General features: G+C 47.5%; 1 pseudogene; it reads left to right on the forward strand.

Moving 5' to 3' along the window:
- Positions 1-11,578, forward strand: part of LOC133357445 (calpain-5-like) — a 47,343-nt pseudogene extending 35,765 nt beyond the window's left edge.
- The last annotated feature ends 10,327 nt before the right edge of the window (positions 11,579-21,905 follow it).

Here is a 21,905-nt window from a genome sequence, read left to right on the forward strand (position 1 = left end):
TGACTTACCGAAAGAACAAATACGACCTTAACACAACTGTTTTATTGCCAGAAATGGTAACACCTATTCTTGTATTTTGATACTGGCAAAGGAGGTCCCATAATGGCTCTCTCCCTTGTCTGTCAAAGGAGACTCACTTTCACGATCCTTGGAATCTCGCGTTTCCACATTGTCTCGCTTGCTTGCTACTTGTGTTTAGGGTTGTTCTTTCCCCCGCACCTCTAAAGAGCACTGTTCACTGCGTACGGCGCAAAAATAAGTTCAGCATACATACGTACCGAATCTATATCAGAATCCTCATCTCCGTCATCACCGCTGATGTATGTCAGTAAGTTGAATTTATTTTGCACCGTACGCAACCAACCGTGCTAATGTATGTACAGGGACTTCTGTAATTACAAACGAGTTATGTTCCAAAGGGCTGTTCGTAAGTCGATGTATTCGTAAGTCCAACTTTACTCCTACCAATTCCAAACATGTTGTACAGCGTGTACACTAAACACAGGGAATGGCTTTAAAAGTTGTATCATTCCCTGTAGATGTAGATGCCACTGGTTAAATTTCGATTTAAAGCTTTCGTGACTGCAGGGATTCATCTTCTTGGTTCTTTCGGTAAAGTCACGTAGAAGGGAAATAATAAAATAATAAAAATAAAACATAATAAAAAAATATTTTATTATGTTTTTTTAAATTTTATTATTTTATTACTTCCCTTCTACGTTACTTTGCCGAAAGAACCAAGAAGATGCCACTGGTTCTTCACGTTCTACAGATATAGATGCCACCGGTTCTTTATGTTTTGCAGATGTAGATACGACTACCGCCATCTATTGCATGGTGGCTGAATTTACGCCTCTCGGTTCGAACAGATAACTGTACATGCGGATAGGTTTGTTCATATCTCTGTAAGTTCGTAAGTCGAATGTATATGTAGCAAACTGTGCTAATCGGAGGTACGGGATGATGACGATAGTGTGTGTGTAGGAGTGTTACGGGAGGAAAACAGTCGGTTACACAGGGGTGTCCACATCCACGTCCGCAAACGGTTACCACCCTGGGGGGGCTGTGGGGGGATGCTGTGATCCCACACAGCCCCGCCCCTCGGTGGCAAGTTGGTATAAAAGGTGGAGAGCCAGAGAGCTCGAGGCAGACGTTGGAACGGGTCAAGATGAAGAACCGGTGAAGATCGAAGGCCAGCTAGTGAGTCCCTGGAACTCCTCTGGTCGCTGTCCTTCTAAGGGCCGGCCAGAGCAAGCCAGCGGTGCGGCTAGCCAGAGCTGCCAAGGTCGACGTCCTTTTGAGGGCCGACTTCGTGTGGCTGATAGTCGGGATCTGTGCCTAGCCAGGGCCAGATCAGGTCGTCTCCTTGAGAGGACGGGTGGCAGCTAGCCTGGGAGTGCTTACTGTTAATAAACGGGTGAAGAGGCTGCTACCTCTTCAGTTACACGCTGTACCTACGTAAGAGTTAATAAACGGGTGTTGCCTCTGGTTCGACCGTCCCTGTCGTCACTACACATACAGTAATTCCTCGCCACTTCGCAGTTCAAGCTTCGCGGCCTCAGTGCATCGCGGATTTTTCGAACTGATTTAAAGGCCTCATTATACCTGTGCAGTAACACCATCATCATCATCATTCATCATCACATTCATCGAACTGCACAGGTCTGTCATCGTCGTCATTGTCATCGTCATTCTCATCGTCGTCGTCGTCATTACTGGAGTCAAGTCTCAAGATACTACTGTCATTGGTGAGTGTAGAACACCATAATACGTATCGTATGAGAGAGAGAGTGAATGTATAATATTAAGGTTTTATAATTAAATAGATTTAAGTAAAATATATATATAAAGTATAAATATACATATTTTAAACATTCTGGTACCCACACACACACATACGGAAATTCCTAGGGGGCCAATCCTACTTCGCGGATTTTCACCTATCGCGAGGGGTTCCGGTCCCCATTAACCGCGATAAACGAGGGATCACTGTATGTTGAATTTCTTTAGCACCGTACGTAGCCACCCGTGCTAACGGGAGGTTGCGGATGGGTGCCGCCCCCCCCCTCACCCCCGCAGGATGTCGCTGACCGACTGGTGTAATAACTTTACGGATGCGGTGGTGTGTCGCCTGGTGAACACGGCGCTGCTGAGCGTGCGCAAGACGTGGGAGGAGGTGCGCTCGTTCGGAGAGTGGGTGCCGTCGCCCGATCCACGGCGCAACCGCGCCGGGGGCTGCAGCAACTACGACACCTACTTGCAGAACCCGCAGGTCGCTGGCACTCACACACTCACACATGCACAACAACAACAACTGCCATTGGCATACCTGTCAACCCCTTATCAGTGCCCTACCTTGTTACTCACCAAATGTGACCTTATTGAATTTCGATTTAAAGCTTTCGTGACTTGCAGGGATTCATCTTCTTGGTTCTTTCGGTAAAGTCACGTAGAAGGGAAGTAATAAAATAATAAAAATAAAACATAATAAAATAAAATAATTATTTTATTTTATGATGTTTTTATACGAAAGAACCAAGAAGATGAGACCTTATTGGTCACCCCGTGCCTCTTATAAATCTCAAAGTTCATCTTACAAAGTCCGATCACAAGGGAGAAACACAAACAAATAGACAAAACATTGTTTTTGCCCATATTGAAATGGTTGTATGCCGCATGGACCTGAAAACAAAAAATTCCTCTACAAGAATATGGAGTAAACCGTATGGGTTGACACGGTATGCATTCGCCACCAGGTGGCAGTGACGTGACTACAGCGCTTGTGCCAGGCCACGTGAAGTGTCAAATGCCAGCTGGCAGGAAGTCACGGGACAGACCCAGGTGCCGTAACCCCCTGCTTCCCTCACGCGTGTGTCCTCTCTCTCTCTCTCACAGTACATGTTCCAAGTCCAGAAGGACAAAGACGAGATACTCATCTCCTTGCAGCAGCAGGACCGGGACCCCAGTCAAGCCTTGACTAGGCCCAGAAAAGTTTCCATCGGGTTCCTCATCTACAAGGTGCAGACTGCGTCGACACCCCCCCCTCCCACCCCGGGTCAACATAAAACCCAAAAATATTATCTTAAATCTGATTGGTTGTTCATGGCAGGTTTGCATTGGTTGCTGTTGCTATTGTTGAAGAAGCCACATCGGGGTGCACGTGTTTAGTCCGACTTCCTGGATAGTGACACTCAGTTCCTGGATCTTGTCCTGTTGCCTCCCGCTGCTGACCAGAGGTCGCAAACGGGTTTTGATTCCTTACCCGTACCCGGCCGCACCAGGGTCGCAAACGGGTACCCGTACCCTACCCAATACCCGGCCGGGTACGGGTAGCCGGGTATCGGGTAAGGTACGGGTATCGGGAACCCGATTGCGACCTCTGGGATGAAGCCATGTTGCAGGCACGGGTGGGTTGATTCTAGGAACTTGAATTGTGAGAAGAGACAAGACGTTGGGAAATGAGTGACAAACGGTTACTCACCAGTGAATCACGGCCTTCTCACTCATTGGTTGGGGTGAGTCACGTGCAGCTACCCGTACCCGTACCCGGCCGCACCAGGGTCGCAAACGGGTATCGGGTACCCGATTGCGACCTCTGCCGCTGACCCCCGGCCGCTGACCCCTGCTGGCGTGCAGGTGGAGGAGAACCGAAGGTACCGCTTGCACAGAGCCCCCGAGCGTGTCGCCGTCTCCAAGTACATCAACGCGCTCAATGTCTTCCTGCGGCTGGAGCTGGCGTGTGGCCGCTACGTCATCATCCCCTCCACGTACCGCCCAGGCATCCCCAGGCGCTTCCTGCTGAGGCTCTACTCCGACGTGGCATCGAATTTCCGGTCCGTGCTGCTCCCACGTGTTCGCGTAGTCCTCCACTGTCTGACGCCTTACCGCAGCAGCCAACCAGAACCACGCTCCACACCTAACCCTCACCCCTAACCACACCAGCCAACCAGACCCACACTCCACACCTAACCCTGACCCCTAACCACACCAGCCAACCAGACCCACACTCCACACCTAACCCTCACCCATAACCAGACCCTCTCTCTCTTTACGTGGTTGTCACAGCATTGATTGTCCTCCGGGTTCCTCCAGTTTTTTGCCCCTCCACATTTAGAAACAACACGCGCTTAGATTATTTGGCTGCTCCTATGAATTTTCACACGTGATGATGATGACGTCGACGGCGATGATGATGATGATCAGCCACTTTCATGAGCTATCACGTCTGAACAAGAGCTCAGAGCTCGGTGGGCTTTAGCCGATAAATAAAATAGTTTAGTTTAAACACCGGCCGCTTAGCTGTGAGCGGAGACGGGCCGTTATCACGGGGAGCCGTTGGTGGTGGAGGTTGACTTGGTAGCCGGGGTGGTTGGATGAGTAGATCGTTGCTGCTGCTGTTGTTGTTGCTGGTGGTGGTGGTTGTGGTGGTGGCTGCAGTAGCACCAGTTGACCCGCGGCTTGCTGTGAGTGGAATCACGGCCACTGAGAGCCGGGCCGTTGTCGGTGGAGGATGACCTGGTAGCCGGGGTGGTTGGATGAGTAGATCGTTGCTGCTGCTGTAATTGTTGTTGCTGGTGGTGGTGGTTGTGGTGGTGGCTGCAGTAGCACCAGTTGACCCGCGGCTTGCTGTGAGCGGAATCACGGCCACTGAGAGCCGGGCCGTTGTCGGTGGAGGATGACCTGGTAGCCGAGGTTGTTGGATGAGCAGCTGTTGGCAGAGTAGATCATTGCTGTTGCTGCTGTTGTTGTTGTTGCTGGCGGCGGTGGTGGTGGTCATCGCGGTGGTTTGTAGCAGCACCGGTTCGCCTGCGGATCGCTGCGAGCATCCGCACGTACGTAGAACTTTTTTGCCGCCGTACGTAAGCCAGCCGCGCTAAATCGGAGGCGCGGCCGCTGCTGCTGCTGAGAGAGCCGTGCCGGGTTTTTTGTCGCCGTCGGTGGCGGTGCAGGGAGCTGACCAAGGACAGTCCGCTCGAGTCGTGCTGGGTCATGTTCCATCGACCCCCGGTGAGGGTGGTCACCGTTCACCTTCGCGCTGCCAAGGTCCCCGGCAAGACAGGTGTTGTCTCTCCCCCCACCTACCCACCCACCCTCCCTATGGCCCCCATCACACCGCGTGGCACTCGCCGCGTCGCGGAAAGAACCACACTCAACTGTCTTCTTGGTTCTTTCGGTAAAGTCACGTAGAAGGGAAATAATAAAATAATAAAAAATATAATAATAAAATAATTGCATTTCGATTTAAAGCTTTCGTGACTGCAGGGATTCATCTTCTTGGTTCTTTCGGTAAAGTCACGTAGAAGGGAAATAATAAAATTTAAAAAATTAAAATTATGAAATAATTAAATTTCGATTTAAAGCTTTCGTGACTGCAGGGATTCATCTTCTTGGTTCTTTCGGTAAAGTCACGTAGAATGGAAATAATAAAATAATAAAAATTAAACATAATAAAATAATTCTCACGACGTTTCGGCCACAACGCAAGCAGCCGTCGAGAGGACAGACCTGTTCTCAGACCTGTTCTCCACCTAAGGACGGCTGCATGCGTTGTGGCCGAAACGTCGTGAGAATTATTTTATTATGTTAAATTTTTTATTATTTTATTATTTCCATTCTACGTGACTTTACCGAAAGAACCAAGAAGATGAATCCCTGCAGTCACGAAAGCTTTAAATCCACACTCAACTGCCTCGTCGCTCCGCTTGGCTCCGCCACGTGGCCTAACAGAATCAGAACACGTTCCTTCGGAGTGGGCAGGTAGGAACTTGGTTGGACAGCGCATTCGTGCACGACAGACAAATATGCACGACAGACAGACACATAATGCCTGGTGGGCAGTGTGGAACCTGTTGTTCCTACCTGTAATATTGTATTTATACTGGCAGCAGGAATCCGATGATCCATGAAGCTCTTTTGTCACAGATGTCCATAGATTTATTTTGGTGATTTCGAAAAGTGTATTGGTTTAGCCATGTTTGTTTGTTGTAGTACAGAGTTAGACTGATGGCCTTAATCTAAGTTGTCTTGTGGTTGTTGTTGTTTGACTTGCATCCCACTGGGATTTTTGCACACAGCGTTGGTGTACGGTTTTTTTCTGCAATATTTTGCTGTCTTTTCTTGGATTTTCTGTTTGCACTTAGTCACATATTCACTTTAAGATGTTTTTTGTTCATGTTTTTTTTTGTTGCGGTTGCACCCGATTCAAGAGCCGAATGGCTCACAGGGCTATACCAAATAAATGAACTTGAAACTTGAAACAGTATGGGCACGGGGTCAGAACGTTACAATAACAAACGGTACAAAAGCACGATAGCAGTGCAAAGTTCAAGAAAGGTAAAAAAAATCACCCAAACACACAAATACAACATTAAACCATCCCCATCCTTCCAGACAAAGGCCACCCAGGTATTTACTTATTTTTCCGAAGCGACCTGGCCACAAATGATAGCTCAACAAAGCGGCCCATTAATAATTATCTCAATGCGGTTACACATTTGAGGACTAGTAATGATTCGTAAATGATTGGCGGTTGTATGTCCGCCTTGCCTTAAGACGGGTGCCTTCAAAGAAATAAAGTTCGGTTTTTATAGTCACGGTTTTTTTTGGGTTAGGCCGCGTGCTTTGGGTTAGGGGCGCCACGGTGGCTAGGAGATGTTAACTACTTCGCCTGGTATACAGGAGGTCGTGGGTTCGATCCCGACCCTGACGCCTGCTGTATATTTGGAGTTTGCGTGTCTCTCTCTCTCATCATCATCACGGTGGCTAGGAGATGTTAACTACCTCGCCTGGTATACAGAAGGTCGTGGGTTCGTTCCCGACCCTGACGCCTGCTGTATATTTGGAGTTTGCGTGTCTCTCTCTCTCATCATCATCACGGTGGCTAGCAGATGTTAACTACCTCGCCTGGTATACAGAAGGTCGTGGGTTCGCTCCCGACCCTGACGCCTGCTGTATGTTTGGAGTTTGCGTGTCTCTCTCTCATCATCGTCACTCACGGTGGCTAGGAGATGTTAACTACCTCGCCTGGTATACAGAAGGTCGTGGGTTCACTCCCGACCCTGACGCCTGCTGCTGTATGTTTGCAGTTTGCGTGTCTCTCTCTCTCTCCCCGTGGTCTCGTGGATTTTCCTCCGGGTCTTCCGGGTTTCCCCCTCCACATTTAGAATCGACATCACGCGTTTCGAGTATTTGGCTGCTATAATTTTCCAATTCAGTGGGCCTTATTACCAAGTAATATGAATACAACATATTTTAAATAGGTCATGAAGTGAGCTGGTATCAAGGGACGCCATATGATCGACACGGACGTCTCTGAGAGAGAATGCGGCTCGCACAGAGAGGGAGGGGGGAGGATTGAGATGAGATGCCAAGTTAAACGAAACTATTTCATTTATTTTATTAGGTAAGGCCCAGTGAGTTATGTACTGTAGCTATTTTTCAGAAACGACCTGGCTTTAACAGATGACGGCTCAACAAAGTGGCTTATCGTTACGTAATAATGTATCGTAGCCAAATACTCTAAATGCGTGACATTGATTCTAAATGTGGGGGGAGATAAGTAATATTTAAAAATACTTTTTTTAAACACGCTTTTATGAAATGTACTAGTAATGGAAGAACTCCACGTCTCCAGGAAGTGGCCCCGAAGCTTGCCATAGCGTAAGGGAGCGTGGTGATTTACAGCCAACGTCAGTTGAGCGTGGACAATTAGACCCAAGCAGAAACATAACATATAAAAAAGATCGTTTAAAAAAATAATGTTTTTATTTTCAATGATATAATATAGTATTGTCATCAGGATGACATACGTATAACAAGTTAGCAGTCGATACCACATTGGGAAGTGGGTTAAAATTGAGTTACAAGATTTGAGGATACGTCAAGAGACAGAGTTGATTATAGAACAGACAGAGCGAGTTATATAAAAGCGTGAAAATAAGTATAACCAGTAAAAACAAAGTTTTTCACTATAAATCCTTTATATGCGTGGCGGCGAGAGTCCTCTCGTCCTCTGGCTTGAGATGGCTGCCACCTATGGGTCAGATGATTGCATTGCACCATTAAGCAATTGGTAATTAAATATAATATTTTTGTCCAAAAAAGTGTAAAATTTTTGAATTTTTTTTTCACGAACATTAATTGTCACGCACAACGAGTCTGTGTGGAAACTGTCAGCTCGATTGGATCACGGGAAGTGGGTTAAAAAACGACCGAAAGATTTGCACGGTCCTAAGCAAGCAAGCGAACTTAATATAAAGGATTTTAAAAAGAACTGCTGAGGCAGGAGTTAGCTCTTCTTCTTCCAAAGTTGTAATAGGCAAGATCGCAACGTGTTTCTCGAACTGAACGGGGTTCTCACAATTACATGTGTGTGTGTGTGTTGAACTTCTTTCGCACCGTACGTAGCCAACCGCGCTCATCGGAGGCGCGGCCTTTTGCCACTGATCCTCTTATTGCAGTTGGGGGGAACGGGACGGTGATGGCAGGAGGGAGTTGCAACGTCAAGCGGTGCCCGCAAAGACGCAGCCGATGGTAACGGCGATGACGCACAGCTGCGTTGTTGATCCCTGGAGCCAGCGGTGGAAATTCCACATTCCCATGACAGGGACAAACATTTTCTTATATGCTGCCAGCTTGGTGCTTTGACCTCTGAGCGCATGGCACCAAAGCACCTCCCGGTTCCACCAGAAGTTAAGAGCGCGACGTCTTGCCCAGGCATCAGCCCGTATGGAGTGATCATCTGCGAGGTCGTGCAGCCGGCGGTGGAAATTCCACATTCCCATGGCAGGGACCAAATGTTTTTAAATCCTTTATATTAAGTTCACTTGCTTGCTTGTGCGCTTACGACCGTGCAAATCTTTCGCTCGTTTTTTAACCCACTTCCCGTGATCCAATCGAGCTGACATTTTGCACACAGACTCGTTGTGCGTGACAATTTATTTTCCAAAATTTTACACTTTTAGGAATTTTTTTTAAAAATGTATTTACCAATTGCTTAATGGTGGCAGGCAATCATCTGACCCATAGGTGGCAGCCATCTCAAGCCAGAGGACGAGAGGACTCTAGCCGCCACGCATATAAAGGATTTATAGTGAAAAACTTAGTTTTTACGAGTTAATTTTTTTCCTAACGTAGCCGCCTCGGTACTCTGACCTCTGACCTCCCTGTCCCACGGAAGTTAAGAGCGCGCGACGTCTTGCCCAGGCATCAGCCCGTACGGAGTAATCATCTGCGAGGACGTGCGGGTGAAGTCCGACGTCTTCAAGGGCACGCAGGAGGCGGCCTTCAACACGAGGGCCATCTTCTACCAGCGAAGGCCAGACAAGCCCATCGTCATCCAGGTGATTTGTACTTGCATTATTTCATTGTCATTTTCTGTATTCTATTGGAACCTCATTTGCCAGTAAAAATATGATAATTGGTTTTTTACACTTCTATCTGGCAACAAAACTGACATCTTTTTTACAAGGAGTCATGTTTGCATAGACCACAATACCTGCAGTCATAATGCAAACAAAAAACACAACTCTGATAATGTATGCACTGTCCTTCAAGTTGATTGGTCCACACCCGAGACAGCTTTCCTTAGAGCCTAGTCTCACATGGGTTGGACCAGATGACGCCAAAAGGCACATTTTGGCGTCATCTGGTCCAACCCGACCAATCAACTTCAAGGACAGTGCACATTATCAGAGTTATGTTTTTTGTTTGCATTATGACTGCAGGTATTGTGGTCTATGTAAACATGACTCCTTGTAAAAAAGGTGTCAGTTTTGTTGCCAGATAGAAGGGTAAAAAACCAATTATCATTATCTGTATTATTCCATTGTCATCCAGGTGACTTGTGTCTGTATCATTCAATTTTGCAAGGCACCAAATGCACCAAGTACTTGCAAAACAAACACGCTCGGATAATACCGTATATGCTTTGTCTTTGAAACGAGACAATGCATAGGTCCCATAGTTATTTAAGTCTCATCTTGAAAACTCACCTTTTTTTATTTCACGCTTTTTATTTAACTCACTCTGTCTGTTGTTGTTGTTGTATCCTCAAATCTTGTAGCTCAATTTTAACCCACTTCCCAATGTGGTATCGACTGCAAACTTGGTATACTTATGTCATACTAATGACAATACTATATTCTATCAAAAGAAATAAAAAAGTATTTTTAAAATTCATTTTTATATGTTATGTTTCGGCTTGGGTCTAATTGTCCACGCTCAACTGACGTTGGCTGTAAATCACCACGGGCCACTTCCTGGAGTCGTGGAGTTCTGCCATTACTCGTACGGTACATTTAAATAAAGCATGTTTAAAAAAAAAGTATGTTTTAATATTACTTATTTACCCTGGCCTCTACATCCTGATGGTGGTGACCCATTGGAATCTACGGATGTAATACACCACTCACTTGGCAATTGTAAAGGATTACTATTTGTTAAAAGCCTCACTCGAGTTTCGTGACTACTTGTTCAACAGTGTCCCGCCAAGTTTGGCGTGATGCGGTGGCGAGATATGATCTCCCTCGCTTGATATGCAGGAGGTCGTGGGTTCGATCCAGACCCCCAACGCCTGTATATTTGGAGTTTGCGCGTGTCTCTCTCTCCCCGTGGTTGCATGGATTTGTCTCCGTGTCCTCTGGTTTTTCCCTCGACTTTTTATAAACATGCATATTTGCCTGCTATAAATGTCCACGCGATGATGATAACCCACTTCGTTGAGCTATCATTTGTGTAACCATGTCGCTTCTGAACAAAATAGTTGCATAGCTCAGTGGGCCTTACCTGGTAAAATAAAAATTGTTGATAGTTTTTTGTTATTAACAGTTTTATATCGCGCTGGCAATGAGATTCTTGTCCTGGTCACTTCGAGTTCTCACCAGAGGTCGCAACCGGGTACCCGATACCCGTACCCTACCCGATACCCGGCTACCCGTACCCGGCCGGGTACGGGTAGCCGTTTGCGACCCTGGTGCGGCCGGGTACGGGTACGGGTAGACCGTGAGTCACTGGTGAGTAACCGTTTGTCACTCATTTCGGGTAGGGTACGGGTACGGGTAGAGTACCCATTTTCGACCCTGGTGCGGCCGGGTACGGGTAAGGAATCAAAACCCGTTTGCGACCTCCGGTTCTCACCCCCGTTAGAGGTGGGGTGGGTGGCGGGGGGGCTACCGCGGTGAATCGATGTTTTATTATTCCGCAAGCCTCTAAAGGTGGCCCTGACTGCCGGACCCGCTCGTCGTTTCCTCCGGCCAGGTGTGGTCAAGCCACTGGCTCAAGGACGAGCTCCTTGGCGAGGTGGGGCTGCCGGAACTGAACCAGGCCGAAGACGAGCACACGCTGCAGCTGGAGACGCGGGAGGGCGGCGGTGGCAGCGGTGGCGGCACCGTCATTGTCCACGTGCGGTGCAGCGACGACATCACGGCGCTCTGAGCCCGGGACCACGAACTCACGAACCCACGAACCCCCTTCTCCCCTCCCCTCCCACCTCAACTCCACACCTCCACGCACCGCCAACCCCCGAGAGATCTTCCGAATTTGCTCATGAGCAAGGAGCAGGACGGATAAGAGGGAGTCGCGCAGCAATTGGATCTGTGGGTAATTGGGATGGCGTGGACATTGAGGCTGTACCGTCACTTGTGACGAGCAAGGCGTCCATTGGCCAAGATTGGCTTATTGCGCCCCCTGATGGCCACTTTCGGAAAAGGCAGTCTGCAAGTATGGCTGTGGGTCAGTGTTGAGACTGTGTGTCAGTGTTGAGGCTGTCAGTGTTGAGACTGTGGTTCAGTGTTGAGACTGTGTGTCAGTGTTGAGTCTCTGTGTGTCAGTGTTGAGGCTGTGGGTCAGTGTTGACACTGTGTCAGTGTTGATACTGTGTGTCAGTGTTGAGTCTCTGTCAGTGTTGAGGCTGTGGGTCAGTGTTGAGACTGTGTGTGTCAGTGTTGAGTCTCTGTGTGTCAGTGTTGAGACTGTGTGTCAGTGTTGAGACTGTGTGTCAGTGTTGAGTCTCTGTGTGTCAGTGTTGAGTCTCTGTGTGTCAGTGTTGAAACTGCGTTAATCAGTATCGCCATCGAGTGTGTAGGCGGTGCAACTGCACCACGATGGGTTCCGGACGCTGGGCTACGAAGGACAGTGGTGGAGCGTGGTGGCTGAACATCTGTGCCAAAGAGCTTCATAGCTCATCGGATTCGTCCAGTATTGAAATAAAGACGATGAGTGGGTTCGTGCTGAGGCTGATCAAATTCCTCGCTTTGCATCTGTCAAGTCAAAGTATGAAAAACAAGAATATGTTTGACCATTTCTGGCAATAAAAGTACCCGTTCGCCTTTTGGCGTTCTCTGGTCTGACTCTGGTGAGACGGGGTCAATCAGTTTCAAAGACAATGCCATATGTTATCGGAGCATGTTTGTGTTTGCATGTTTACCACAGGTACGTGTGGTTAATGCAAACTTGATTCCCGGCAAAATGAATCTATTTGGTGTTTTAACATCTTAACACCTCCTGTTTTATTGCCAGAAAGGGTAAAATACATTCTTATTTTTCATACTTTGATACTGGCAAAAAAGGTATTCCATGATATAAGTCAAGTTTATTTTGTGTGACTGGGTGAGAAATAAAGATACCCTAATGAGTTTCAGTTGCAAGGGTGACCTAGGGATCAAAAATATGACCAACCATGAAACAAGTTGAACACGGTAGAGCGATGTAGTAAATAGGAATCAATGCAAAAACAACAACTCGGTCACGTGGTGAAATCAACACCATTTCACAAAGGTACAAGATCGGTGTTTATGGAATCGGCTTGGGCAGATACATATCTCAGACCGACCGTAGCGCGATCACCGAATGAAGGCACAGAAATGTTGAACAGAAATCGGTGTGCGTCTCGTGTGCGTGGCAAGGATACACGTCATCTGTGTGGCGTGGCGTGAGCATGTGAACATATGAAAAATAACACTGGCCAACACACTTTTTCTGGCATGAGGTATTCCAACGGGTTTAAGTTAATTTTGGGGTGCTTATTCCAAATCTGGCATCAGTTTTTGTCTTATCACATCAGGTTTTTGAGATATCAAATATTGCATTTTCAATAAAAACTGCAGAAGAAAAATATTAAATGTGGATATCTACATAAACTGATATTATAAACACACTATCCTAAAACTACAGCACCATATTTGAACACTAAAGCAGTCACTGACTCGCAACAACTTGTAATCATAAGTGACAGAGTTAATTTCGGGTAAAATCAATGAAAATGGGGTATGCCGATAGCATAAAATGAGATGTGACAGAGCAAATCTGAGATCAGATTTGGAATCAGCACCCTGAAATTAGTCTAGAACAGCTGCAAAATTCCAGGCCAGAATTTTTTTTTTTTTTTTGACCAGTGTAATAATAGGTGCTTGTCCTCTCTCTGGCAATCAAACACGATGTTCAAAAGCCAAATAGAAACATTTTGCTAGGAATGAAGTCTGCATTAACCACACGTACATGCGGTGAACATGCAAACAACACGTTCCGATAATTAGAAATGCGTTGTCTTTGAAACTGATTGGCCTACACCATAGACAGCCTTCGTCGATTTCAAAAAGGCAATGCATGTATTATACTCTTTGGTTCTTTCGGTAAAGTCACGTAGGTGAAAATAAAAAATGAGAATAAAAATTAAAGAATAAAATAGAAATAACGAAATCTATTTTATTCTTTCTTTTTATTCTTATTTTTTATTTTATTTTTTCACCTACCCGACTTAACCGAGTATGGGTCCTTGCAGTCACGAAAACCCCAAATCTAGAATTAATTAATGTATTATCAGAACATGTTTGTTTGCATGTTAACCACAATTACGCCTGGTCAATGCAGTCCTTAATTCCTCGCAAAAAGGTTTCTATTTGGTGTTTAAACATCTTTCACCTTCTGAACGTGTTGGGAGGCTGAGTGGAGTTCTTTAGGACAACATCACTACAAACCCCTTTGCACTTACCCCATCCGTAATACTGTACCGATGTTATATACATAAAGCTGCGTGGTGTCACTAAATCGTTACTTTCGCTTTAATATATAAATACATATATTTTTTTACACGCTAAGAATGCTTCAAGCTTACGTTGGGCAGCCTGCAATACACGGCTTGGGTGTTTTAAGTAAAAAATAAAAATGTTACGTCTGATTATTTGTTGATGTATTGAGTTGCTTTTCCTTTCGACTGGCTTCGATGTCTCGATTTTAAAAAGTGCCGGTCACGCGACCACGCCACGGTGGCGAGATGTTAACTCCCTCGCCTGGTATACAGGTGGTTGTGGGTTCGATCCCGACCCTGACGCCTGCTGTATATTTGGAGTTTGCATGTGGTGAGATGTTAACAACCTCGCCTGGTATACAGGTGGTCGTGGGTTCGATCCCGACCCTGACGCCTGCTGTATATTTGGAGTTTGCATGTGGTGAGATGTTAACAACCTCGCCTGGTATACAGGTGGTCGTGGGTTCGATCCCGACCCTGACGCCTGCTGTATATTTGGAGTTTGCATGTGGTGAGATGTTAACAACCTCGCCTGGTATACAGATGGTCGTGGGTTCGATCCCGACCCTTGACGCCTGCTGTGTATCTGGAGTTTGCGTGTCTCTCTCTCTGCCCGTGGCCGTGTGGATTTTTCTCCCGACCCCTCCGATTTCCCCTCCACATTTAGAATCAACGTCACGCGTTTAGATTGTTTGGTTGCTATACATTTCCACGTGATAAGCCAATTCCTTGAGCTATCATTTATGGCCAGATTGCTTCAGCTACAGAGCTCAGAGGGGCCTTATTTGGTCAAATAAATTCGTGAAAATAAAATGTGGAGTTCGCCTGCTCCAATGTGGGGCAAGAGCTTTACAATTCCACTGGGAGACAGCGAGTGGTGAAATGAACCCAAGCATATTTGCAAATGTTACGTATGTATGTTTAACTTATTTTTCACCGAATGTAGCCAACCGTGATAATCAGAGGTGCTGGGGGAGTCGATAGGTCTCTGTCTATGGGTCTCTTCGTGAGTTTATGGCTCTCTGTGTGAGTCTATGGCTCTCTGTGTGAGTCTATGGGTCTCTGTGTGAGTCTATGGGTCTCTTCGTGAGTCTATGGCTCTGTGTGTGGGTCTATGGGTCTCTGTGTGAGTCTGTGGGTCTCTGTGTTAGTCTATGGGTCTCTGTGCTAGTCTATGGGTCTCTTCGTGAGTCTATGGGTCTCTGTGTAAGTCTATGGCTCTCTGTGTGCGTCTATTGGTCTCTGTGTGAGTTTATGGGTCTCTGTGTAAGTCTATGGTTCTCTTTGTGAGTCTATGGGTCTCTGTGTGAGTCTATGGGTCTCTTCGTGAGTCTATGGCTCTCTGTGTGGGTCTATGGGTCTCTGTGTGAGTCTGTGGGTCTCTGTGTTAGTCTATGGGTCTCTGTGCTAGTCTATGGGTCTCTTCGTGAGTCTATGGGTCTCTGTGTAAGTCTATGGCTCTCTGTGTGCGTCTATTGGTCTCTGTGTGAGTTTATGGGTCTCTGTGTAAGTCTATGGTTCTCTTTGTGAGTCTATGGGTCTCTGTGTGAGTCTATGGGTCTCTGTGTAAGTCTATGGCTCTCTGTGTGCGTCTATTGGTCTCTGTGTGAGTCTATGGGTCTCTGTGTGAGTACATGGGTCTCTTTGTGAGTCTATGGCTCTCTGTGTGACTCTATGGGTCTCTGTGTGAGTCTATGGGTCTCTTCGTGAGTCTATGGCTCTCTGTGTGAGTCTATGGGTTTCTGTGTGAGTCAATGGCTCTCTGTGTGAGTATATGGCTCTCTGTGTGACTCTATGGGTCTCTGTGTGAGTCTATGAATGTGTAATGACGAGTTGACACGCTTCTCTCGAGACGGCACTATTGAAGACACGTTGACACCTGACATCAGGCGGAGACCCCCACTGCAACAGCCCCGAGTCTCCCGTCCATCTCCCCCTTTTATACCGACACGAGGCCACGCCCCCCTTCTCGATCGTTCTCGCTGACTCTGGAAGCTCCCTCCACCGGCAGACTCCACCTTCCTCTTCCGTCACCTGACCACGCCCCCATTCTCGATCATTCCCGTATCCACGAGTCCCTTCGCACTCACAACTGATACCCCCGTCATTAGCTCACATAGCCACCAGTCCCTTCACACTCACAACTGATACCCCCGTCATTAGCTCACGTAGCCACCAGTCCCTTCACACTCACAACTGATACCCCTGTCATTAGCTCACGTAGCCACCAGTCCCTTCACACTCACAACTGATACCCCTGTCATTAGCTGACGTAGCCACCAGTCCCTTCGCACTCACAACTGATTCCCCTGTCATTAGCTGACGTAGCCACCAGTCCCTTCGCACTCACAACTGATACCCCTGTCATTAGCTCACGTAGCCACCAGTCCCTTCGCACTCACAACTGATACCCCTGTCATTAGCTCACGTAGCCACCAGTCCCTTCGCACTCACAACCGATACCCTTGTCATTACCTCCCGTAGCCACCAGTCCCTTCACACTCACAACTGATACCCCCGTCATTAGCTCACGTGGCCACGAGTCCCCTCACACCGCATGCAGGCTCTACTGTCATTACACATGTTGAACTTCTTTTGCACCGTACGTAGCATACCGTACTAATCGGAGGCGTGGGGGAAAGACAACAAACTTAACATAAAACATCAGTTCCAAAAATATGAGGTTATTTTTAAAAAATCTAGATTTAAAAGTGCATAATCTCCAGTGGCATACTCAACTGAAACCGGGATCCTAAATAAGCCTGCAGTACTCTTTGCTTTTTTAGGTAAAGTCACGTAGATAGAAAATTAACAGATCACGACGTTTCGATCGCAACACAAGCAACCGTCATCAGGTGAGACACACACAGCAGGAGAACTGCAGTTCGCCTTTTTAATTTTCTATCCACGTGACTTTACCGAAAGAACCAAAGAGTATGGATTCCTGCAGTCACGAAAGCTTAAAATCTAGATTAAGTGTGCAGTGTTCTTTTAACACCGTTGTTGAAAACAAATCTCACCGTGGTTTCCGTAGCTTCGGCCACCAGGGGGTGAGGGCAATCCACGCATTGCCTGTCCCACGCGTCACCGCCTTCTCCCACAATGTTGGCATGATGCGCATCTACGTCATAATACTACGTACGTCATAATGTCACGTCATAATACTACCGGATCGAAACAATACACACTTATACGATAATTCACACTTTTTCTATATTTGAAGCTTTCGTGACTGCAAGGAATCTTAGGTTTTTCGGTAAAGTCACGTAGGTAAAACATTAAAATTAATAAAGGTAAAATAAAATAAAAATCACGACGTTTCGGAGGCAACACAAGCTTCCGTCTTCAGGTGGAACCGTCACAGCCACGACAGTTGTATCAAGTAATAATTCACACGCCTGTCCACCCATATGGATTACTCCGTATTATTGTACAGGGAAACGTCCATTCGGCGTATAGCCGTTTCAATACGGGGACAAAAAAATGTGGTCTATGAGTTTGTGTTTCTCCCTTGTGATGGGACTTTGGGGCCGTCCATAAATGACGTCACGCACCTGGGGGGGGGGGGGTCAGACATTTGTGACGATGTGTGACGAAGGGGGGGGGGGTGAGAAATGTGACGTCACATCAAAATGAGCAACTTTAAATAAATATTGGTAACACGTTCTACTTAATTAAATAGACTTTTTAATAAATGTTTTATCCTACAACATCAGAGTGCAGCGCCACATTAAATACGCACTACAATGACAATAGTTTAAAGCGATTTGAAGCATGTATTTTTTTTTTGGGGGGGGGCAGAGCTTTGTTACGTCATAGTTGAGGGGGGGGGTCTGATTTTTCGTGACGCCGTGTGACGAGGGGTGGGGGGTCAAAAATCGTCCAAAACCGCGTGACGTCATTTATGGACGGACCCTAAGATAGGGAAGCATTGACGTCATGCACGTTCAGACAAAGGTTCTTTCCACACCGTGTAGCCTTAACAGACTGTTGGGGCAAGTGGCTGTCAGCGAGCAGCACCTATAAAGGTGACACCGCGGCATACGAAAGGGTTGGGTGACCAGCACCACGCCCGGCCGCCTTTGTCTCCCCAGTGGCGATGTTTCGTTTCTACCGCACCAGATACTCATTTGAGGCCGAGTCGACCTAGGGGAATGGTCCCACGACCGTTGCAGACAATCGTCACCGGTGTTGGTGGCCGTGGGGCGTGAATCGAAATCGGGTGGCCAGGTTCGTAGCGACAGCGCCGCGAATCGCTGCAACAAACCAAAGACAAAGGTCCCCCCGTGTAGCCTGAGCAGACTGTTGGGGCAAGTGCCCTTAGCGAGTGTGCCAGCGCCACGCGCGGCCGCCTTTGTCTCTCCCAAGTGGCGACGTTTACCACGCTACGGCTACCAAAGAGACGCACGTGGCGCGTCACCGGGCGTGCGTGTGTCACGCCCGGCCAGAGCAAGGTTCGCAGAGCCATAATCGTAGGTGGGGACACGGCACAGTGCCGCAACGACTCCCCTAATCTCATCCACGCTGGGTGTCAGGGTGTGAGTCAAATCGCACCCGTGTGTGCGTGTGTGTGTGTCTATATACAGCGGTTAGCGCAACGCTGCGCTATGAAACCCGGCGACACGGGTTCGATTCTCGCTCACGGTCGACACCAGTGACGATTATCTGAACCGGTCCTGGGCCTCCTCTAGGTCGACTCAGCCTCAAATGAGTACCTGGTGCGGTGTGTAAACATCGCCACTTGGGAGGCAAAGGCGGTCGGGCGTGGTGCTGGCCACCCACCCCCTCGTGTGCCGTTCCGGCCTTCATAGGTGCTCGCTAACAGCACTTGCCCCTACAGTCTGTTAAGGCTATACGGGGGGTCTTTGTACAAGTTGCTCTGCGTGTGATGCGGCTCTGGAACTATTTTGGTCAAAGACAAAACTAAACACATTCCTGCGGAGGGAGCTGGTAGGAACGTTGGGTTGCTCGGTCAATGGCCTGCAGGGTCAACGGCGGCGTGGTGTATTCCGCAAATATGCCCGACTGTGAGGGCGGGCACAAGCCGGCGTGAGTAGGTTACACGTTGAGTTTTATAAGGGCACCACGGGGTGACCAGCCCCTCCCCACCCAGCCCCAGCCTCCCCACCCAGCCCCACCCTCCCCTCTCCACCCAGCCCCTCCCCACCCTCCCCACCCAGCCCCTCCCTTCACGACGGACGGACGGACACAATAATCCCCTGTGGGCTGGTGGAACCAGGAGGTTCCAACCAGTATCAGGTAGCTCTTTTTCATACTATTCAGTTCTTTCGGTAAAGTCTCGTAGATATAAAATTAATAGATCACGACGTTTCGATCGCAACACAAGCAACCGTCACCAGGTGAGACAAACACAGCAGGAGAACTGCTGAGGCAGGAGCTAGCTCTTCCTCTGCATCTTCTGGGTCGTCGTCTTCTGCTTCTTCCTTAAAAGGTTGCCGAGCCCTGTGCGAGACGGGTCCTCGCCCATAAACATCCGCTGATGGAACCTCAGGCTGTTGACATGAAAATTGTTTTGTACCCTTCTATCTGGCAACAAAACTGACACCTTTTTACAAGGAGTCATGTTTGTATAGACCGCAATACCTGCAGTCATAATACAAACAAAAGACATAACTCTGATAATGTGCACTGTCCTTGAAGTTGATTGGTCCACACCCGAGACAGCTTTCCTTAGAGCCTAGTCTCACATGGGGTTGGTCCAGATGACGCCAAAAGGCGCACAACTCAAGGACAATGCACCATCAGAGTATGAGAGCTCGGGGCAAGCATCTACACTATGGGAACCTCATTTGCCAGTGAAAATATGATAATTGGTTTTTTACCCTTCTATCTGGTATTGCGGTCTATACAAACATGACTCCTTGTAAAAAGGTGTCATTTTTGTTGCCAGATAGAAGGGTAAAAAAACAATTATCATATTTTTACTGGCAAATGAGGTTCCCATAGTGTTGACATGAAGTCTGCGGTCCGCGTGCGCTGAGTTCCAAGCACGAACTCCTGCACCGTGACTGATTTTTCGCTCGTGCAGATCTGTTGATTCCAGCGGCGTTTCAAAGTTGGCCCCAGTTCGATATTTTATGGAACATTGACCACCACCACCACCCACCCCCCATCCCCGAGACAGGATGAGGATCGCTGGTTAGATTTTATAGAAGAAAAATAAATATATGTATTTTTAATCCTTGTTCTTAATCGTGTATTTGTTATTTCGTTTTTAATTGTGGGGTTTTAAAATATATATATATATAAATGGTGTGTTTGTTTTAGCGATAAGGCAATAAATATCTAAATCGATGCTTTCGGCCACGGCCTTGCCCAAAGCCCTCCCAGCCTGGCTCAACAACTGAATAACTCACCACAAGTGTACTGGTAAGTGGAGCTGATGGGCAATGTTAGTCTATGGGCAATGCTAGTCTATGGGCAATGTTAGTCTATGGGCAATGTTAGTCTATGGGCAATGTTAGTCTATGGGCAATGTTAGTCTATGGGCAATGCTAGTCTATGGGCAATGTTAGTCTATGGACAATGTTAGTCTGTGGAAAACATTAGTCTATGGGCAATGTTAGTCTATGGACAATGTTAGTCTGTGGAAAACATTAGTCTATGGGCAATGTTAGTCTATGGGCAGTGTTAGTCTATGGGAAACATTAGTATATGGGCAATGTTTGTCTATGAGCAAATGAAGTCTACGGGCAGTGTAAGTCTATAGGCAATTACACCATTGGAACCTCATTTGCCAGTAAAAATATGATAATTGGTTTTTTACCCTTCTATCTGGCAACAAAACGGATATACACCGTGGAGATGATCCACACCACGGACTTGATGCACACAGCACCGAGGCGCTATTGTGGTTTGTTGCCAGATGTAAATTGCAGGTGAGGGAGCGGTGGTGCAGCGGTTAGCGCTACAAAAGCGCTACGAACCCGGCGACCCGAATTCGATTCCCGCTCACGGCCAACACCGGTGACGATTATATTTATCTGAACCGGTCCTGGGCCTTCCCTAGGTCGACTCAGCCTCAAATGAGTACTGAGGAGACAGAGGCGGCCGGGCGTCGTTGCTGGCTACCCACCCCCTCGTGTGCCGTGCCGGCCTTCACAGGTGCTCGCTCACAGCACTTGCCCCGACAGTCTGTTCAGGCTACACGGGGGGATCTTTGTCTTTGGCGTCGTGTAGTTTACAATTTTGTATTTCCTCCTCAACGCGTCAACGTTTTTTTTTTGTCCGGGCTCCTCACTGATTACAGATGCCGGACTACGACCCTCCACCCCCCAGCGTGCGTGCCTGTGGGTTACCCTCATGGGTCAAATGTGAACGGCTTTGAGACTGGTGGTGGGTGAGTAGGGGAGTTGGGGGCAATAGAAGGCAGAAGCAGCAGAAGCAGCGGCAGCAGTAGCAGCAGCAGCAAGATCGCAGTTAAATTTCGATTTAAAGCTTTCGTGACTGCAGGGATTCATCTTCTTGGTTCTTTCGGTAAAGTCACGTAGAAGGGAAGTAATAAAATAATAAAAATAAAACATAATAAAATAATTCTCACGACGTTTCGGCCTGAGGACGGCTGCTTGCGTTGTGGCCGAAACGTCGTGAGAATTATTTTATTATGTTTTATTTTTATTATTTTATTACTTCCCTTCCACGTGACTTTACCGAAAGAACCAAGAAGAAGAAAAATCGCAGTTCTACGCCTCTCACAGAACCGACTCCTCCGATGGCAAAGCCGCTCCGGCCCGGTTAGGGTCCTGTCGGATAATTTGTGGTCATTTGGTGAGATTACTCACGAATCCAGACTTTGCACCCCCCCCCCACCAGCAACACCCACCCACACCGCACCCATCCACGGCATCAGGTCCAAGTGGTA

This window comes from Lethenteron reissneri, chromosome 58 (genome assembly GCF_015708825.2).
Source record: "Lethenteron reissneri isolate LAM-NWPU_2019-01 chromosome 58, ASM1570882v1, whole genome shotgun sequence".
Classification (NCBI taxonomy): Eukaryota; Metazoa; Chordata; class Hyperoartia; order Petromyzontiformes; family Petromyzontidae; genus Lethenteron; species Lethenteron reissneri.